The sequence below is a fragment of the Peromyscus leucopus genome, chromosome 8b, assembly GCF_004664715.2.
Source record: "Peromyscus leucopus breed LL Stock chromosome 8b, UCI_PerLeu_2.1, whole genome shotgun sequence".
Classification (NCBI taxonomy): Eukaryota; Metazoa; Chordata; class Mammalia; order Rodentia; family Cricetidae; genus Peromyscus; species Peromyscus leucopus.
This window is the reverse complement of record NC_051086.1, coordinates 5509087-5523242: the sequence shown is the minus strand read 5'-3', so window position 1 is coordinate 5523242 and position 14156 is coordinate 5509087. Positions and strand designations below refer to the sequence as shown.

The window sequence follows — 14156 nt, the reverse complement described above, 5'->3', positions numbered from 1 at the left end:
TGTTGGCATCGGCATGGATATGAGACTGAGTCGCTGATCCTGCCACTGAGGGGCTGAGTGACCTTATGCGAGTCACGTGACTCCAGTGAGCCTCGCTTTCCTCAGCAGCTGCACAGAATGGAAGGAGTAGTGGACAAGCATTTTTTCGACTCTGCAGGAAATGATGATGTACTCGAGGCAAGGAGATTTGTGCCAGCCCAGAGGTCTTGTGGAGCAGATGTACTCCTCTGCATCCTTGTGAAGCTTCAGCATAAGGCTTTGTACACCGCGGGGCCTAGTGAACACCCCTGAACTCAGAGTCCTTGGTGGAAGGGTCTTGAAGCTAGGCTCAAACTCCAGTCCCTTAACTTCTTGTCATAACACAGGAAGGAACATCACCGCTCAGGAAGCCCCTGAGTCATCTCTGGTAAAATGGGTAGGAGTGGGGTTAATGCCTCCTGTATTAGTTAGGGTTTCTGTTGTGAAGTAATCTTTCTGTACACTGTGAAGATTTATCACATAGATTAGTTTAATAAAAAGCCAATAGCCAGGCAGGATTTTCAGGACAGAGAGGATGCTGGGAAGAAGAAGGGAGGGGACATGGAGTAGCCAGCCAGCCGGAGAAGGAGCAAGACATGGGAGGACAGGTAGATGTCATGAGTCATGTGGCAACATGTATGCGAATAGAAATGGGTAAAGTTCTAAGAGCTAGTGGGACAAGCCTAAGCTACAGGCCAAACTTTCATAATTCATAAGAAGTCTCTGTGAGGTTATTTGGGAGCCAGCTGGCAGGACAGAAAAATCCACCTACCGGTTTCTATTGCTGCAATGGAACACCATGACCAAAAAGCAAGTTGAGAAGGAAAGAGTTTATTCTACTTACACTTCCTCAGCACTGAAGGACGTCAGGGCAGGAACTCAAACTGGGTAGGAACCTGGAGGCAGGAGCAGATGCAACAGCCATGGAGGGTACTGCTTGCTCGCATGGCTTGCTCAGCCTGCTTTTATTGTTGCTGTTGGGGTTTTGTTTGTTTGTTTTGTTTTGTTTTGTTTTGTTTTTCAAGACAGGGTTTCTCTTGACTGTCCTGGAACTAGCTCTGTAGACCAGGCTGGCCTTGGACTCATAGAGTTCTGCCTCCCAAGTGCTAGGATCGAAAGTGTGTGTCACCACAGCCTAGTCCAAAGTCTGCTTTCTTATAGAACCCAGGACCACCAGCCCAGGGATGGCACCACCCATCATGGATCACTAACTGAGAAAATACCGTACAGCTGAATCTCATGGAGGCATTTCCTCAACTGAGGCTCCTTCCTCTCTGATGACTCTAGCTTGTGTCAAGTTGACGCAAAACCAGACAGTACATCTCCCTTGCAGGCTTGTGGATTAGAGGTGCTGTCTGTGAGATGCTTAGCATGCAGTAGATCTGTGACCAGGTTATTCATGTGGAGACTTGGCCCATGGCCAGAGCAGGCTAACCTCAGAGAGGTTGGTGTCCCACCCACCATTCCCTTTCTCTGAGGACGAATGACTGGGAAACATTCTTAGAGACTTATCTGTAAACTTGGGCTCTCCATACCAGGACCCATGGTTAGGGAGAGACAAGTTTGGGAATCGGCATGGCTGGAAGCGTTCTCAAGGGCCTGTGGCATCCAGATGCCTGCCTTCCATCTGGAATGTTCATTTCTCAGCTACAAGCTCTGGCCTGTGAACATGCAGCCTTGGTTCTAGAATGTAGATTTAGGCTGGCTTCTGAACGCCCCTCTCCCCTACCCCACCCCCGCCATGAATTTCGTGGCAGACCACATGGTGCAGCCACTTTTCAGCTCAAATTCAAGGAATTAAACCCTCTTGATTTGGGTTCATAACTCAGTCCCCTTCAGGTGTGACCTCCCCTCCCTCTCAGGGTAGCAGTGGGGTGAGGTTTGATGAGAGTGGGGTCCACTTCTCTCCTGGCTTCTCTTCTCTCTAACCTGGATGACTGTTCCACTAAGAGGTAGCCCTGACTGTCTGGAGCTGGCCCCGAGGTCCTGAGGTCCCGTGATGTACTGTGAAGTCTGCTCTGGAAACTGTACAGGAAGTGTGATGGTCTGAGGGCCTTCTCCGGTCTCCAAAAGCGCCAAGACCCACGATTCCATTCACGTAGACCTCTCTGCTCTCAGGGTACAGATGTGTCTGCCTCCTGTATTCTAGAGGCTACCTTTGCTGTGGCCCTTTCTGGTAGGGCAGCCACCAGTCTATTCTGCAAAGCTTCATCTCCAGAGGTGGCCCTTGCTTCATTGGGGAGGGTTGTGCACTTGAACTTGGGTTTTCTGATTTCAAACTTGTCTTCCTTTTCCTTGCAGCTAGTCTTAGCAAGAAACCCAAGTTCTAGTATGGGAGAGCTTGTGCAGTAGTTCACAGGAGACTTTGCTTGTATCAACAGAGGTCCAGAGAGAGACAGTGATTTACCCAAGGTCACACAGCTAACAAACAAGGACCATACTGGAATTCAATTTTCCAGCATCCAATCCATTGCTATTTATGGCCCCAGCCCTTCATGGCCACTTGGCCCAAGCCTAGGGATGACACAGATGTCCACTGGACGTCATTATTTCTCTACCAAAAGCGAGGTAGGTGTTTTCCTTGGCAGGGAACTAGGATTTCCCTGCTTCCCCGGGCTAGAAACTTGTGTTTGGGATGCTCAGGTGTGGTTCCTCTCCTTCTGGCTCAGAGTCAGGAGGTAAAGCCTGCTTCCTGTTTTCCTAGGGTGTGGAAGGTCCGTTTGCATGCTGATTCTCCTCCCTCCGGGCCTCTGACACCTATGACCTTTCCTCAACCCTCCCACCTCCCCTCCAGCCTCTGCCCAAACCCCAGGCTTGGAGAGGTTTCACTAACTCCAGATCCTCACACCCACCCCTCCTCATAGGAAATGCAGGCTTCCAGCCAGTTCAGCTCAGAGTCAGGCTCACAAAACAGCTAGGCTCTGGGTCCTGCCTGCCTGTTTGCTGGGAGGATGCTGCAGCTGAAGCAAACAGGAAGTGCTCCTGGATGGAATGGGAGGGGCGCTGGGCCCAGACCGGTTGCTCTTGCTGAAGTCTGGGCTCTGTGTTGAAATTATAGTCAAAGGCTTTGTAGCTGTCTGAAGGATCACGGTGTGGGGTGGCACACGGGAGTTAGGATGGTGATGGAGACAGAGGGCGCATCCTATCAGAGTGCCAAGGCTTGAAGGAGCCCACATAGAAGCCCATGAAGTAAACGACAGAGCTGGATGGGAGACGGCAAGCTCATGTCACAGGGGAGAACCTCCTCAAAGTGGATGCCTGGGGTTCTACCCATCACCCACTGCACCTCAAGCATCCATGTTTATCCCTGCCATCCTCGGGCAGAGGGAGAGGCTGAGACATGCAGATCCAGTCCTCCCACTCTGCCACTATTCAGTGGCCTGGGCAAGCCTGCTGACCTACCCATACTGTGCCCTTCAGAAGGCAGCTGCGATCGTAAGTGGAGGACAGGCTTGGGAAAACCAAAGGGGCTGCTCTGAGCTTGCCAGGAGAATGAATGATGGCGTTTATGAACAGTGTTCATTAAGTGGCCAAGAGAGCAGGCCAAAGGGTCAGTGGACATTCAGAGAATGAGCCAAGGGTCCCATCAACCAGCACACCTGGTTGGTGCTCAGGGCAGGTGGGGAGGCAGGCATTTTGCCACTTCTTCCGCAAGAGGCTGGGGAGGAGGTCGCCAACCACTGGGAAGTGTGCCCCACAGTTCACACCCACCTCCCCAGCCTCTTTCCACTAAGTCAGTGGTGATCAGGGGCTGGGAAGGGGAACATGATTTCCAAGAACACAGCACAAATAGACGTTAGTGTACACAAGGAAAGCCAGGATCATTCATTCACTCTGAAGCGTGATCTTCCCAAGGTGGAATTTTCTTATGTTGTGTTTACCTGTGGAATTTATTAGGATGCATTTGGCTGAAAGCAACAGGGTAGCTGACTAATAGAAGCCAGGCAGTCACAGACTGGCAGCCCGAGGGTGGCTCAGCGACTCAGTCAACATCGAGAACTTTCTCCCAGAACTCTCTATTCTACCAGCCTCATTGTATTTCCTTTTCTTTTCTTTCTTCCTTCCTTTCTCTTTCTTTCTTTCTTTCTTTCTTTCTTTCTTTCTTTCTTTCTTTCTTTCTTTCTTTCTTTCTTTCTTTCTTTCTTTTCTTTTCTTTTTTTTTTGTTGTTGTTTTTTGTTTTTTTTGGTTTTTTTGAGATGGGGTTTCTCTGTGTAGCTTTGTACTTTTGCTGGAACTCACTCTGTAGACCAGGCTGGCCTCGAACTCACAGAGATCCACCTGGCTCTGCCTCCTGAGTGCTGGGATTAAAGGCGTGCGCTGCCACCGCCCAGCTTCAATGTATTTTCTTTAAGAGTACAGACTACCTCCTAGCCCTAAGATGGCTGCCCTAGCTCAAAGCATCACATCTTTATCTACTGTATTCCAGGTAGAATGTAGAAACTTGCCATTTATTAAGGAAGCAACTTTCCCAGGGACCTTTGGAGACATCTGCTTGGTCAGAACAGGGGCACATGACCAACCTGAGCTAACGATTATCCAGCAAGTGTCTCCTAAGGCTGGACACATCTTGCCCAGTCCAGGAGAGGATCCCCCATCTCCTGTCTGGATGACTGCATTCCGGAAGTGGAATCTGGACCTACCTGGACTCAGGCGAGCTCTGCCTGCCTCATCAGCTGAGGGTGGGAACGGAGATGGGGCAGGCAGAGGGAATAGGGGAAACTTGGATCTTCCCTGTGTATAAGCTGATAACATGACCGCTCCATCCCAAGAGAAGGCTTTATTGTGGACATGAGAGAGAGAAAACAGTCAGAGGCATCTGATGAGTCTAGAGCAGAGAGAGAAAGAATATGCCCGGCAGACTAAACAAGGTCGGGGCTATCTGTGAGAGAGGGAGCAGAGCAGAGGATATAAAAAAAGAAGAGAGAAAATAAATTAGAATAGCAGGACCGCAGCGAACCGTGAGAATAGCTGGGTTATACGAAGGGTGAGTAGTTGGCGTAGGGAAGGGCCAGGAGGCTGGTGCGGGGCCGTTGAAATGAACGAGTGCTTGTGAGTAGCCTTCTTACGACCTGGTTATTCTCACTGTTCTCTGAGCTCCAGGCTCCACCAGCCAAGGCCCGGCAGGCAGGAACAGCAGATGTTCCTGCCGAAGGAGCCAAGGAGCCACAGATGAAGATGAAGCCCCTGTGGCAGGACACGGCCCCTGTCACCAGTGCTCCGTGTTTCAGGAGGCCTAGCACTCGCCCTACAGCGCCGTCCAGAACAAATGTTGCCTCTGCTGAGTGCTGGACATGCTGTCTGTTGTCAGCAAATGAAAAATACCAATGTGTGTGTTTCTCTCTCCACCTCGGCTGCCAAATCCAGGGCCAAATGTATGTTATCCAGGTGCTTGGGGCTGGCCCTTGGTGCCGTAAGCATCCTTTCCTCTCCTCTCTGATCCTCTCCTGTGAGGGGCCCTGTTCCCTGACTCATGCCCTGCTCAGAGCCTCTGGGCATCAGGGGCCCAGCTCAGGCTGGGGAAGAGTCCCCCGGAGATGCTAACTAGGCTCCTCCCTGCCCAAATCTCAGCCTAGACAAAGCAGGGCAAACTGGGCCAGGAAGGCCGAAAGCGCACGTCTTGGCCATCTCGGGGACCACTGAATCACAGCCTGGCTGTTTTTCCACTGTCAAGGGGTTTCCGGCTGCGGGGAGAGCCGCCCTTCCTGGATTAATGGCCTGGGTGTCAGGCGGTGGGAGGAGGTCTGCTGACATCTCCAAGGGAAGACAGCGGTGGTTTTAACACTGGGAGGGTTAGTAAGCCGGTGATTTATCTGATGAGCAGTATTTGGGTTTCCCCTGTGGTTTACACTTGAATTTGGGCTGAATGGAGTGGGAATGACAGGGCTTCACGGAGGAAAGGGCGGAGGTGGCTCAGAGTGGAGGCTGGCCCAGCTACCATCCACGGTTCCCAGCTCGTCTGCGTGTGTGCTCAGCCCTCATCAGCCCCTCCTGCCTTGTTGGGGCCACTGCACATTTGCTACAGGGGCAGGCCTCCCTCTGACTATTTGTGCACCCCACACCCATCTGGTCTCCGGAGGGATGATGTTTGCATAGTCACATGCAGGAAGATGCTGGAAGGTCTTCCTCAGCACCAGCCTGGGGCTTTCTGCTTCCAGACGTGAGAATTTAACTTGCGTTGTTTATCAGCTACCAGTTTCTAGTGTTTTGTTATAGCAGCACAAGCTGCCTAAAAATGCTTCTTCATAATCTTCATTCATGATCTTCATTCAGACTCCCAATAAGGAAGAGTGGACCCACCTGCCTCCAAGCAACATGAAGCACCAAGAGGGGGCACTATCCACATCCCAGCAGTCAGTGGGTGCTTCCTATGTGGGAACTCATTTCTATCAACAGCCCTAGGATCTAGATACAGAGGCATGAGCAACTTACCCGCGGCCTCCCAGCAAACAGATTTTCTCCACCCATCCCTATCCAGTTCCACTTCTGAAAGGGGCTGGGGCCTCCTTAGAAGAGAAGGGTGCCCAGTGTGATGGTGAACGTTATGTTTAGGGGATAAATTGACTGCTCTAGACTTGTAAGGACAAAATGGTTTTTCAACTTGTATAAGCCATGAGGAAGTCGCTCCTACCTTGGACGTGCCCTGCCGTCAGCTGGCCTGAGACAGACCACTTCCTGGTGTAGCTGGGCTACTCCTAAAAAACTGCTGATGGTTGCAAAATGTTTCACCATCTCAAGGTAATGGGTCACAAGATTAAACAGGCTAACGGCTAAGTGCTGCTCTTGTGTGAAACGCTTGCTGACTTGGACGGCTCGACTGAGGCACCTGAAGGACGTCTGTCACAAAATCAAACCTTGTCTGCACCCAGACAGGATATGAGTTCATTTGACTCCCCAAAATGATAACTACTTCATGGTTTTTGCCTTTATAATCAATCCTTTGGCTAACAATAGCCAGGGCCTCACCTAAAGAAGCCTCTCTGGTTTGGTGGTCCTGGCTAGTCTCTTCTTAATAAAAAGCCTCTAATTTACTGAAAACCAAAATTTGAGTCAGACTGGTAAATCTCTGAACAACCCCAGACACACAATACCCACAGGGTGCCATGTTGACTCTGGGACTTGAGAGATGCTGTCACTACCAAGTTCCTGTTGCTGTGGCATTTAAAAGTGGGGCCTTTAAGAGGAGACCAAGTCACAAAACTGTGACACAAAACTGACTTACGAGACTCAGTCCTGAGAGAAAGTCTCTCCTAAGGCTCTGAGGCAGGCGTGTCCAGCTGCAGCTGTCACCCTGCGGGGCTCAGGCAGTCTGGCTGCAAAGGAGGGTGGCCTTCTGCATCGGTCACTTTACTGTCCCAGCTGACAGAACACCTTGGCAGAAAGGAGGAAGGGTCTGTCGTGGCTCCAAATTCCCGAGGGGATACGGTCAGTCCATCACTGCAGGGAAGGCTTGGCAGCAGGAGTGAGGTCAGCCTGGCAGTCACGGCCCTGGCCAATCACGGTTCATCTCCATAAGGAAGCAGAGGAAAGGAGGCAGAAAGAGAGGGAAAAAGGGAGGGAGAGAGAATGGGAAGAAGCAGGGCCAGGCTTCCTCAAAGCCCACCCCTAGTGACCAGTGACAGGCTTCCTCCAGCAAGACTGCACCTCCTAAAGGTCCCAAACAGCAGCCCCAGCTGGGGACCAAGTGTTCAAACACGGCTAGGGGACACCTCTTTGTCAAACCACCATTGTGTCCATGGGTGGTCACCAGAGGCTAAATGGCTAAAGCCACGGAACTACCTCTCTTCACAGTTCTAGAGGCTGGAATCCAATATCAAGACATCTGTAGGCATTCCCCCCGCCTCTCTCTCTCCCCCTCCTCCTCTTCCCTCTCCTTCAGTCTCCTGTAGCCTTAACTATACCCAATAAACCCACTCATCATTCATCCATTTTACAGATGGAAAGCTGAGGCTTAAGGAGGGGTAGGATTGAGAGTATACTGTCAGGAAACGGACAGTCAGATTCAAACATGCTTCATCCTCTCTCTCTCTCTCTCTCTCTCTCTCTCTCTCTCTCTCTGTGTGTGTGTGTGTGTGTGTAGGCACACAAGTGTATAGAGGTCAGAGGACCACTTTGGGGAGTCCGTTCTCTCCTTCCTTCTTTATGTGAGTTCTGGGAATTGAACTTAGGTCTCAGGATTGAGTGGCAAGGACCGCCTACTCACCGAGCCATCTCCCTGGCCCCATCCCCTTGCTTCTGAACAGGCTGTTGAGTGGAGGGAGGCTCTGGAAGGAGAGCTGGAGGGTTGAGATCACACAAGCAAGGCAGATCCTGAGCTGACACACTGGGTTCTCCACCAGCGAGCTGCAAAGCAGAGGCCCAGTGCCCTGCTGACTTTTGCCTGCAAAGAGAGTTCTTTTGCAAGTGACTTGCCTGAGCAACTCCGTGAGCTAAAAGAGGACCCCAGGGCCTCTTTACCAGAGGGAAAGGAGAGCAGACATGGCCTGCCCTTGCCAGCACCGGCCTTCTGGGGCAAATAAAACACAGCTGACATTGGGACACAGTGCCTAAGTTGCACTAAAATCTACCCCATAAATGGTCTCTTTCCTCGTGAAAGCACAAAAGGCATGGAGGAAGGTGGCTAGGGCCAGGCAGAAATACTTCTGCAGTGTGGCCGACTCTCCAATATCAAGGGTAAATAGAATTTCTGCCCAAGAAGTGGGCTCCCTGCTCAACAAACCTGCACTCCCTGGCCCTTTTTGAGGGACTAGCGTTGGCATTTGGGGCAGAGGTCATGGCTGTGCTAGGACTTTAGAAAACTGAGGCAAGAGATGTGTTTAGAAGACTCCAATGAAGAACGCACTCTCAGGGCCGAAGTTTCTCAGGCGATGGCCAGGAAGCTCTCAGAATCAAGGAGGAGGCATGGGATGAGCCTTAAGCAGGAAAGAGGAAACTGAGGTGCAAGGACCCTGCTCAGTGACAGCTCCTTTTACAGGCTGCTGCTGGATCCGTAGCTGTGGGAGAGGAGTTCCCACCATACTGCAGGTGCTGGCTCTTGAATCCTCACATGCAGCCGAAGGCCTCCACTCACTAAGTGCTTTTGGGCCACTCCTCCCAAAGTCCACTCAACCATCGGCAAGACTGGCCCTAAAATGCAGGCTGCCTGGGGAGATTTGAGTTTCATATGATAAATAAATTAATAGAAGAAATGGATATTTATCTGAAACCAGGACTAGGCATCTTGTGCTTTTATTTGCTAGCTCTGGTCGCTCTCTCCTGAGGGCTGGACTCTGCCCTCGTGGGTGATGGACAGAAACTTGTCCATGCTGGCTAGTTTTCATCATCAGCTGGACACAGCCTTGAGTCATCTTGAAAGATGACTCCAGCATTGTCTCCACTGGCCTGTTAGCCTGTCTGTGAGAGATTGTCTTCATTGCTAATTGATGTAGGAGAACCCCACCCACTGTGGGTGCCACTGTCCCCTGGCAGCTGGCCTTGGGCTGTAGAAGACCAGGCGCTGACCAGAAGCCAGTGAGCAACATTCCTTAATGGTTTCTGAATCAGCTCTTGCCTTGAGTTCTCATCTTGACTTCCCTCAGTGGTGGACCATTGTGGGAGCCCACAGAGGCTTCCTAGTGAGAACTTTCTCAGGGTCAGAGAATCTGAGCTTGCTTTACCCAACAGGGCTGCATAATGGGATGATTGTTTACAGGCATGTTTACTAGGCTTTTGGAAGGGTCTATACTTGGCTGTACAGTGTGTTTTGATCTTGCAAGGGGGAGGTCTTTTGGCATGTTATAAAAAGCCCTTTTCAATAAAGGACAAGGCTGTTGGGTGTTGATCCAGGCCCTCCCGAAGCTATCCTGTGTTTCCGCCTTTCTTCTTGTTGACTAGGTCTCTCTATCTGATATTTCCTCATTTCTCTTCCCTCCACCTAAGAAGCCTTGGAAAGGTGGGAGCTGGACTCTCACAGACTGCCTCTTAGTTTGCTTCCTGTTACTGTGCTAAAACATCATGACAGAAAGCAATTTAGGGAGGAAAGGGTTTATTTCAGCCTATAGTTGTAGTCCATCATCCAGGGAAGTCAGGGCAGGGACTCAAGCAGAGGCCATGGAGGAGTGCTGTTCATTGGCATTCTTCTCCTGACTTGCTCAGTTGGCTTTCTTATGTACCCCAGGACCACCTGCCTGGGGATATCACTTCTTGAAGTGGGCTGAGACTTTCCTCATTAATCATCAATCAAGAAAATGCCCCACAGCAGTACATGGTGGTGGTATGTACCTTTAATCCCAGCACCCCAGAGACAGAGGCAGGAGGATCTCTGTGAGTTCAAGAGATCTATATTGGGCTACATAGCAAGTTCCAGGCCACCCAGAACTACATGGTAAGACTCTGTCTCAAAAAACAAAATGAAAAGAGGTAAGGAAGGAGGGAGGGAGGGAGGGAGGGAAGGAAGGAAGCCCCACATGCTTGCCTACAGGCCAGTCTGATGGGGCATTTTTTCAATTGATGCTCTCTCTTTCCAAATGACTATAACTTGTATCAAGTTGGCAAACAAACAAACAACAAACCCCCACCTACCCTGCACAGACTGTGACCTGGAAGTGCAAGCCAGATAAAGCCTTTCCTCCCCACGTTGCTTTGGGTCAGGGTGTTTTGTCAGCCCCAGAGAGGAAACTAGAATGCTATGTCTTCGCCTCTGTCTGGCCAGTACCAACCTTAGGGAACCAGAGCCATCTCATTGTTTGGAGGGAAAAGAGCCCCAAACAGAAATACAGGTGTTGGTGAACTGAAGGCAAGCCGCCATCCCTACAGACCCCCACCATGCTGCAAACCCTGCAGACAGGCAGTGACGGACTTCTCATCTCTGCCAGCTCAGCCACAGCCGCCCCTCAGCATCTACTGTGTACCCTCTTTGAGCACATGGACAAGTAGTGGCTTGCTGTGGCTGCCCAGTATTTGGAGAGAGGATTGTATCACGCATTGATCTTCTGTTGCTATAACAACATACCTGCGATAATCACCTTAAGCAGAGGGAAGGTTTCTTTTGGCTCCGTGTGGGATGTTCCATTGCTTTGGGGCCTGTATTGAAGCAGCATGTTATGGTGGGATTGTGTTGGGGACGCTGTGGCTCAACTCAGGAAGCAAAGAGAGGGTCACGAGGGACAAGTATGCCGCTAGTCCCTTCAAAGACATGTCCTTAATGACCTACAGCCTACCAAAAGATTCTACCGTCTCCCGATAGTGCCGAGTTGGGAACTACACCTTTGACACAGGGGCTTTGGGGGGAGGTTGAGATCTAAGCCACAGTTGCACACATCACTAGTCCAGAACCAGATCCAAAGTTCCGAGTCTGATTCTTATGGGATGTATTATTTTTGTATTATTTTGCACACCATAAGATGGTAAGCCACCCTAACTCAAGGACTGTTGCTATCAATTGCAATGCCAGTTCGTTATAAAAGCTTTCTTCTCTAGAGCGATGAGCATGGGAAGACTGGTCCACAAGGCTGTTCTCTGTTCCCTTGGTAGAACACAGAGGCCTCCTGCCCCTCCTGCCCCTCCTGCCCCTCCTGCCCCCCTGCCCCCTGCCCCCCTGCCCGCTGCCCCCTGCCAGTCACCTTGGAGGCAGGCTACTCAGGATCTCCTCACTCATGTGCTTACCGTGATGAGCGGGTGAAGGAGGGAGCCCACTGACGGTGGAAATGATCTATGGGGTTGCCTGTCTAGACAGGGCTGACCCACTAGACAGGCAGGAAAGCAAACGGGAGTGAGCTTTGGCCAAAGCTGAAACTCAAGACACCCCAAGCCATCCTCTGCTGAACTGGGGCTGTCTGGGCCGTAGGCAGCCTCACTGCTGCTCCCTTCAGAGTCAAAGGAGGAGTCATGATTCAGGAAAAGCCTAAATTTCACAGTGAAAACTTTAATAAGGGAAGGGGAGCCTGGACGCCTCCTCTCCCTTACTCCTTTGTGTGGGGGAAGCCGTTAAGAGGAAATTAATATTTTAGCTATGAAAATTGTCTTCAGATCTGCTTTAGAGAGACATCTACTAATTGAAAACATCATTTTTTTTGGGGGGGGCTTTAAATCAAGGGAAACAGGTGCAGCTGGTGGGTTCTAGAGGGAGTATCTCTCTTGGAAAGTAGCAAAGGTGGCCCAGATAAGGTCCCTTAAAAAGCCAGCACCTGTCACCTGTCAGGCCTCCATCTGTAGATGTTGACTGAAAGATTAGCAGAAAAGTGAAAGGAAAACCACTCCTGATGTTTCCAGGGAACACTCTAAGTCAGCACCTCCCTCCCTCCCTCCCTCCCTCCCTCCCTCCCTCCCTCCCTCCCTCCCTCCCTCCCTCCCTCCCTTCCTTCCTCCCTTCTGAACCTGCCCCAGGACGGCATGCATGCTTATAGCCTTTTTCATAGCATCCACCCCACTCTGCTCATTCCCACGTGGATCCTGCCCCACCCTGCTCTTACTTATATATTTGGGTGCAATGAAATTTATTGATAGTATGCAAGAGAGTTGGGGGGGTCCCTAAACTCCTTCTCTTTTAAAAAAAATTATTTAACCTTATTTTATGTGTGTTGGTGTGAAGGTGTCAGATTCCTTGGAACCGGAGTTACAGACAGTTGTGAGCTGCCATGTGGGTGCTGGGAATTGAACCCAGGTCCTCTGGAAGAGCAGTCAGTGCTCTTAACCACTGAGCCATCTCTCCAGCCCCTCTTTCTTCTTCTGGGGGCCTGAAGTGGAAACTGTGTTGGGAGATGCTCAGTGTTGGGGGCTGAGTTGGGATATGGATTCCTCAAGCAGCCAAGGTCTCATTTTTTCTCTGTTCTTGCTGGGGTGGGTGGTCTAGGACTTTCCATTCCTCGTGGACTGGGAGAGCCACCGTTCTGTTGCTGTAGCCATATCTGTTGTCGTACCAGGAAATGGGCTTGACAAGGTTGTCACTGAGGGCAATGCCAGGCCCACATCAAAGGTGGAAGGGTAAGTGTCGCCATTAAACTTGTAGGAGACATTGGGGGCAGGAACACGGAAGGCCATGCCAGTGAGCTTCCCATCCAGCTCTGGGATGACCCTGTCCACAGCCTTGGCAGCACCAGTGAATGCAGGAGTGATGTCTGAGCAGCCCCACGGCCATCACACCACAGCTTCCCTGAGGGGTCATCCACAGTCTCCTGGTGGCAGCGATGGCATGGACTGTGGTCATGAGTCTTTCCGCAATGCCCAAGTTGTCATAGATGACATTGGCCATGGGCTAAGCAGTTGGTGATGTAGGAGGCATTGCTGACAATCTTGAGTAAGTTAACTTTTTGGGTTCATGCCCATCACAAACATGGGAGCAATGGGCCAAAATGATGACCCTTTGGGCTTCGCCCTTCAAGTGGGCCCCAGCCTTCTCCACAGTGGTGAAGACACCAGTGGATTCCACAAGATACCATCACTCCATTTGATACTGGCAAGATCTTGCTCCTGGAAGATGAAGATGGCCTCCCTGCTGGGGACAAGTTTTCCATCCTCAGACATGACTATGCTGTGGAACTCGCTCTTGGAAGAGCAGTACTAGAACACCATAGACCCTGAAGTTAAGGCCAACAAAGGAGTCACCGATGGCAAGGATATCCACTTTGCCCAAGCTGAAAAGGCAGCCCTGGTAACCAGGTACCCAGAACAGCCAAGTCATCAACTGTGACCTTCACCACCGTGATGCGGCTGGCAGAAGTTGCTGCTGTCTCTAGAACAGGGCCGAGCAGATGGCCTCTACCCTTAGCCTTCGGAAGACAAGCCTGGCTTCCTCCCTCCACACACACCCAGCACAGCTGGCCCCTCCCTTTGCCATTTTAGTGCCATGGATTTTGAACACTTTGTCTATTTCTGAAGGGGTGTGCATTTTTTAAAATTTCAGTGGACATATGAAAGATCATTTGCCACAAGCAAGTCAATTCATGCCCAGGGTGCAATGGTATTTAACACATGCAAATCAATAAGCCTGACTTACCACGTCATGACAAAAATCACGGGATCATCTCAAGGGAGCAGAAAAGACATTTGAGAAAACTCAGTCCTTTCTGATAAAGACTCAGTGAATTAAGTGTAGAAAGATACATATAATAAAGGCCACAGATAACAGCTCCCAGCTGATGGCATTCTGAGCAGGGCATGACTG

General features: G+C 50.7%; 1 pseudogene; it reads right to left on the bottom strand.

Annotated features, from left to right (window-relative positions):
* Positions 1 to 12791: 12791 nt before the first annotated feature.
* Positions 12792 to 13673, bottom strand: LOC114683472 (annotated as a pseudogene).
* Positions 13674 to 14156: the final 483 nt, after the last annotated feature.